The 7,423-nt window shown below is 33.0% G+C and overlaps 1 non-coding gene across 1 annotated transcript; it reads left to right on the top strand.

Moving 5' to 3' along the window:
• The first annotated feature begins 2,494 nt into the window (after positions 1–2,494).
• Trnas-gcu (transfer RNA serine (anticodon GCU)) lies at positions 2,495–2,576 on the top strand. Its single transcript has one exon. It is a non-coding gene; the product is annotated as a tRNA-Ser (tRNA).
• The last annotated feature ends 4,847 nt before the right edge of the window (positions 2,577–7,423 follow it).

Below are 7,423 nucleotides of genomic sequence, written 5' to 3'. Positions count from 1 at the left end.
AATCCGCTTAAAAAAGTGCCGAACGTGCCAAAGGTATCGCCATCCCCTCCCCCACCCTCTCTTTTCCCTCCTTCACATCTCTGCTGCATGATAATTTATAGCCCTGAAAACTTTGCGTACAAAAAGTTTTGCGCTCTTCGATTTTCATCGCGTATTTTTTTTTTTTTGGGTTGGCGCAACTTTTTCGCATGTTGCGCGGCGTTTGCGATTTTTAATTCTTGTGCTAAATTGTTTAAAAATGTTTTAGAAGAATTTTCGTTTTTGCCAAAAAGTAACTGCTAACAAAGTTTCGTGGCATGTTGACCACTTTGTCGCAGCAGATAGTTTTTTTTTGCTTTTTTCACAACAATTTCCGCTTCAGTGTCGATGCAATTTGTATTAGCAAAGAGAAAAAAAGAGAGTGGAGAATGGAGAAAACTTTGGCCCAAAGAATTTGCGTTTGCTCTTTTGAGAGGGCAATAAATTTGTGCGCGACTGATTTATGCTCAATTAGTGAACAGAGAGAGCGGGAAGGAGTGGCAACTATAATACCTGCCTCATGCCACAAAACTAAACTCAGATACATTCATAATCCTTGCTGAGCAGCATCAACGATGGCGACATTCATCACAACTCTTTCGGCACTTTGTTTGTTTTTTATGCGTTTGACTTTTATGTGCGACATTTAGTACCAGCCACGCCCCCCTTTCCCGCCTCGATCTGCCCCTGCAGTCGTAAAACCATTTAAGCCGTTACCAACGCCGACGCTTTGTTGATTTTATGCTCAGTTAAACCAATAGTTGACGTAGCCTGAGTTAAAGAAGACTTCTTGCTCCAACCGATCATAAAACTACACGCGCCCTTCATAAAAGCGTCAAAGTCAATTTCTGGATGATTCCCAACTCTGACTGGAGTCTGAGTGTCTGTCAGTTTCTCTTCCCCTCTCTTTCTTAATTCGCACTCTTCTCCCTCCTCATATATGGTTTTTTTATGGCGCTTTTTTTGGGGCGCAACTTTAATGTGGCGCTCATAAAAATTAATTTAAATCGATTGCAAGCGACTAAGGTTCATTTTTTGTTTTTTTTTTTTGCACAAGTTTATCATTTATGGAACTGGCTCAGAACTCAGCTGCCAAAAGTAAGGCCATAAAGCGTAAGAGAGATAAAAGCATATGCAGTGATATGAGCTCTGAACTGAAAGTGCTTCACAAAAAATATTCTCTCACTCTGTGATAAGGTATTCTTATTTCGTTTGAAATAGAGTTAAAGTTATCAAGCTAAAAACAGCAAGAGTTTTATATGAGATAGGCTAGTTTTTTCTATTTGATCAGCTCTCTGCCGCTTCAACACTTAAAGAGAATGAATTCTTTTAGTGAAGAGATCATTTCTTTGCGCTGAGAACTTGCTTAGAATACGATCTTTTAAGCTTTACCTCAGCAGATGAGAAATATTCGCTCTTTTTAATCTTCTTTTATTCTTCCTCGCCCTTCAGTATGGATTCTCCCTTTTTTTTTTTTGAGACGAGTTCTTTAATAGAAGACAATATTTAAAATTTCGGTTTATACCTAAAGCTGATGAAAAATACTCATCCATTCTATACATCTGTTATTTTTCTTTCTCCCTATTGAATCTTTCTCTCTCTCTATCTTCTAACTCTTATTCTTATTCTAACTTTTTCTCTCTTCTAACTCTTATTCTTATTCTAACTCTTATACTCATCGAGTTATTTGATTACCCTTAACGTAATATAAATTAAAATCTAATTTCCCTTTTTTTTGCTATTAAATTTATTTATTTCTTTATCTAAATCTATTTCTTTTACTCTTACCTTCTTATTAAATCAAAATTTAGAATTTTTATAGTATATCTTATTTTCCATTCCCCCTTTTTATATTAAATATATCAATTTTAGATTTAACAATTAATTATATATATATTTAATACACATACATATACATATGTTTCTTTTTATATACCCTTGGAAATTACTCCATTTCCTTTAAAAAAACTTCCTTTAATATTTCTCGATATTTTCCTCTTTCCCACAACTTCCTAAGCTGCTTGTATTTTATCTAAAGCGTTCGCATTAAATAATAAACTTGAGTTAAGTCATTGAGGGTAGCAAGTTCTTAGTTCAAATAAACTCTTACTCAATCTCCCCTTAAGCTGTATAAACCCTTCAAGGTTTTGCCTTGAGTTGCACTTGCAAAAAAAAAAGTTTTGCTAAAAGTTGATAGCCACTATAATTAAGGTTAACCATAAGAGCATTTATCTTTATATATACGAAATATCAGTTAAATCGTGTTGCCATCGTCAAATATTTAGATAAGAAGCATGGTTATAACTCTCTTTCTCTCTCTCATTCTTACTCTCTCTCCCCTCTCTCTTGCTATCTCTGTCACTATCAGCTGCTATTGAGACTAGCATAATTTGTGCGAAAAGAAATGCCAAATAAAATAAATGCTAAGCAACGCTTCGGCATTGAAGAAGAGTTGTTCGACGCTCGAGAAGAAAGTGACGAGGTGGCCGAGTGGTTAAGGCGTTGGACTGCTAATCCAATGTGCTCTGCACGCGTGGGTTCGAATCCCATCCTCGTCGAGAGTTGATCTCTACTTTTTTTTTTTTGCTTTTTTTTTATTGCACTTTATGATTATGCATTTTTGGTCTGTCACCTGGCAAAGCTTCGAGGCTGGGATTCAATTTCGAGCTTTGACGTTGATGAAAATGTTCAAGCACCAAAAATGGCAAATAGTTCTTCTTTTTTTTGGGGGAAAATGAATTGGATTGAATTGAAATTGTAGGCGATAAAAATAAATCTTTGCAAGTGCGCAGCAAGGCGTCGCCGCCGCCAACAGCTGACGAGCAAAATACCCAGCAGAAGGAAGAAGGGGAAACGAGGGGGCCGGGGAAGGAGAAATGATGAAATTGAAAAACTACACGAGCTGACGGCTGCAATGCTGCCTGCTCCCTGCTGCCTGCTGTGAGGGGGAGAACTGATGGAAGGGTAGAAGGACTGCTGCTATAAGTCATACAATGTGCGTTATCCTTGGCGTCAGCGAGCGAGGAAGGATATTGTGTCGCCTTCAGCCACGAATCGAATCGAATCGAGGCGAACTCGAAGTCTCAAGTCACTTCAATATGCAAATGCTGCTCAATTGTGCTTGTCTTTCATTTTTATGCGACGCCTTGCAAATCCTTTAAAGTCCTGTGAGGCCGCAGTCATCAAACACACACCACATACATAGACAGAGAAATATATGTATGTATGTATGTATCTCTCCTCTAAAGACTTCCCCATTGCCATCAATTTTTATGCGTTTTCTATCGCTGGCCATTCTGACCGACTTCATAAAAACCAACTTTACGATATCAACAAAATTTTTTGGTCTAAAAAACTATAAATGCTTCCCAACAAATCGTGAGTATGTCTATATTTTCTTACTCTTTTTTTTTATTTATTTTTTCGGTTTGTAAAATGCCGTTGAAGTGTTGCTTTGACGATGATGATTTTGAATGCCAAATGGCAAAAGTCGTATTTCAAATTGATTGCTGATGTGTGAAAGGGTAATACTCAAACATCAATCAATTATTACTTAATGCAATGGCAGTAAAAAGGATTTAAAGTTAACAAATGAACTCGAGTTATTACCAATTTTAGACCATAATAAATAACCTCAATACTACAATGTGTGCTTAAACTATATAATGTTTTTTCCTAATTTCGGTATTGGACTTTAAAATTAGAACCTCAATGTATTTTTTGAAAATATTATGTAAATAATATACCGAACTTATTAATTCTTAGGTTGGCTAACAATTTAGGTCACTCTCTAAAATAACACAAATAAATGTAGTATTAAAAATCATACATATTTAAGGGCAATAAGGCTTCCAAAATAATATCTGCAAAATATTAATTATTTTTTTAATAAGCAAATATTAATATGTACAATACGAATGAAAAAGCCAAAAACCATATAAAAGACTTATTAAAAATCTGTTCTAATTATTATCATATTTGCAAAGACTGTATAACTGTTTGGCAATTTTTTTCAAATTTAACCATCTATAATTTTATGTTTAGTCTCTTTTATAAAAATCTTTTAAGAACTGCATATTGCATATTACTATTTTTCAATTTATGTATTAAAGTTAAACTTTCCTAGTGATTGATTTATATTTCTTTTAATTTTAGTTTTGGCTTCTTTTATTCTAAAAAATATTATGTATAAATTATTGTTTGACACTCATTAAATTTTTAACAAATTATGTATGAATTTGTTATAAGTATATTTATTGTGCACTTTTAACACTTTTTAAAATAAGGAATAAGAACCAAAGGTTAAAAATTACAGAATAATTATAAAGTGTGGCAAAGACTGATTTAGGAGTTTATAAACATTCTTATAGAAAATATTTAAGAATTGAAGAATTTCTATATTAATTATTTTTGGTTTTGGGTTCTTAAAATATATATTTATTCATTTAAAATAGTCGAAAAATCAGTTCTTTTTGCAACATTTTTTGTATTAATATTTAGCATAAACTTTCTTAAGTTAAATTCTTTACATTATTAAGTAAATATTAAAAAAATGAAAATATGTATTTTAATCAAGTTTGGTGTTATTATTTATTTATCAATTATAAATTATGGAAAACAGTTGTCTGTAGAAATCTGTTACATTTGTAAAATGTTTTTTTTTTTTTTTAATATTTAGCATAAACTTTCATATGTTAAATTCTTTGCATAACAAATTTGCTGTTCACAGCTTAATCAATTTGCATAATCTTTATTATGATAATTAATGATTAAGCGATCTTTTGTTCGTAACTTGTTCAATTTGCAGCGATTCGCTTTAAAGCTTTAACATGATATTTTATCTGCGCAAAAAAAAATATATGAAATGATTTTAGTCTATGCTCGAACTCGAACTCGATGCCTAACAAGGTCACACACTAACCTGCTGCGAAGCATACAACATACAACATACAACAATGCTAGCCCTGAAAAGTACAAACATACGAGTATATATATGGTATATTTATGTACCATATGTAACTGTATTGTATGCGCGAATTAACCCCGCAGCATTTGCCACACGCCAGACTTACATGCTCCCACACAAAGCAGTCGAGGGGAAGGGGAAGGAAGTCAGGGAATGTTGCGAGCAGTGCTGCCAGAATTTCCGAAGTAAAAGTTGATAGATTTGAGAAAAAAAATGGCTAAAAATGGCTAAAAATTATAAAAAAAATTGCCAAAAAATTGCTAAATCTTTTTAATGTTAGTTTTCATAGATTATACAAATATTTTATTAATTAAAAAAAATTAAAATAAGCAGGATTTCGTATCTTCTTTTTTTAACACCTATTACAATAATATCCGTGTACTTTTTATTTTAGTAAGTACTCATAAAGAAGTACAATCAAAATTTTTCATGCTTATGTTTATATACATATATAAAGTTAATATTTAATATATTTTATTTATATTAAAAATATTTAAATTCCAAAATAACGTTATAAATGTTGTTTACATACTTTTTGTCATATTTATTTAAATTCAAAAAATAATAATAAACAGTGAATTATTAAAATGCAGTGAATGGCAAAAAAAGAATACAAAATAAAAAGGGTTTAAGTAAAATATAAATGAAAAATTGCTAAAATAGCTAAAATTGCTAAACAAAAAAAATAAAAATTTGCTAGATTTGTACCTAATAGAATTAAAAAAAAGTTGCAAATTTTTGGAAAAGTTGCTAGATCTAGCAACTAAATTGCTAAACTGGCAGCACTGGTTGCGAGTCTCTAAGCTGTCCAAGCGAGAGATTGAGTCTGAGTCTGAGTCTGTGTCTGAAACGGAATCGAAGTCGGAGTCAGAGTCAAAAGGTGGGAAGTCTGGGCAACCAACTGAGCTCTGATTGAATAATCGTGCTGCGCTAGCTTCGCCAGCTGATGGAACAAATCGTGTCTAATAGACTGATTAATATCACAAGATTTCCAGTTGGTTCAAGTCAAGCGAGCAGCCCTGAACTCTGCTCGCCCCCCTTCTGCCCCGCCCCTGTTTACCTCTGTGCTTGGCGCATGTAACATGATTCGCTTGGATTAAATATGCTTAAATTGATTGATTGTTCAAATGATGTATAGTCATTAGATGGTTTTTTTTTCCTATCGACTTCTTGGACGCAGCACCTGTCGTCTATCGTTCTCTCTTTATTTCTTCTTTTTCACTTCAACTAGCTTAGCAACGTTTTTAATTAGTTGCAGTTAAGCGAAAAACTGCAAAAATTTTCGAAACGTATCAAATTGATTTGACTAAGGACTTTGCCATGATCTATGCGAAAGGATATCCGCAAAAGACGCTCGAAAGTATGCAAAACTTTTTTTGTTCGCTCTTGTTGCTGTTTTGGATTATCATTTGTGCCACCTTCCATGGCGAATCGGAGAATCTTTCAGGGAGGGGGGGGCGGATGCGTAGTTTGGTTATAAAGAAGAAATATTACACATTACGACAAATTGTGGAGACTGTCAGGCGACAATAATAACGTTTAAACTTAAATGTACGACGACTCTGACTCCGACTCTGACTCTGACTAACTGCCACAAAAGGGGTTGAATGCCGCATCTCGAGACAGTTTTATTGTTGCACACTATAAAATATACGAAAATATTGCCACATCTCCCACTCCTTCTCCCTCTCTCTTTTTATTCCTGTGACATAAGCAAACAGTTGGCCAAAGTGCAACAGCTCAATTGATAAGAGAGCATTTAAAGTGCGCACACGATTTTTAAGTGCACTCCGAAAGCATTCTGCAAAAGTTTTTCCCCAGTTGCATAACATATTGTGTTGCCCATTGTTGTTGTTGTTGGTGTTGTTGCTATTGCTATTGTTGTGGTTGTTTGTGGCAGGTATAAAGGAGGTGCCATAAATGCTATCTTCAGTTTGGAAGAAATCTTTTCTTGCAACGCGATACTCGAAGTTGTTAATACCCTGTAACCTTCACTATGGATAGTATCTACAATTCAACGCTTATATACTATGGGTTTTAGTTGCTTTGGCTGTCAATCTGGTATATTTTTGGTATATTATTAATTGATTATTCATTTAAAATAAATTGTAGTTCAAATAATTCGATTATGATTTTAATCATGCTTAAAATTTGAATAAAATTTCAAACATTTTCATAATATTTTCTTCGGTATAATAAATCTATGCCATATAAAAATGTATAATCTTCTTCCAAATCTCGTATCTGGTATATTTCTGGTATATTATTAATTAATTATTCATTGAAATAAATTTATCTTCAAATAATTCGATTAACATTTTAATTAGGCTTAATTTTTAAAGACAATTTCAAAAGAGAATATTTTAAAGATGTTCATAATATTTTACTTGGTATAATAAATCTATGCCTAATAAAAATGTTTATTCTACTAAATAAAAA

This window comes from Drosophila albomicans, chromosome 2R (assembly GCF_009650485.2).
Source record: "Drosophila albomicans strain 15112-1751.03 chromosome 2R, ASM965048v2, whole genome shotgun sequence".
In the NCBI taxonomy this organism is placed as follows: Eukaryota; Metazoa; Arthropoda; class Insecta; order Diptera; family Drosophilidae; genus Drosophila; species Drosophila albomicans.
This window is presented reverse-complemented; position numbering and strand designations above follow the sequence as displayed.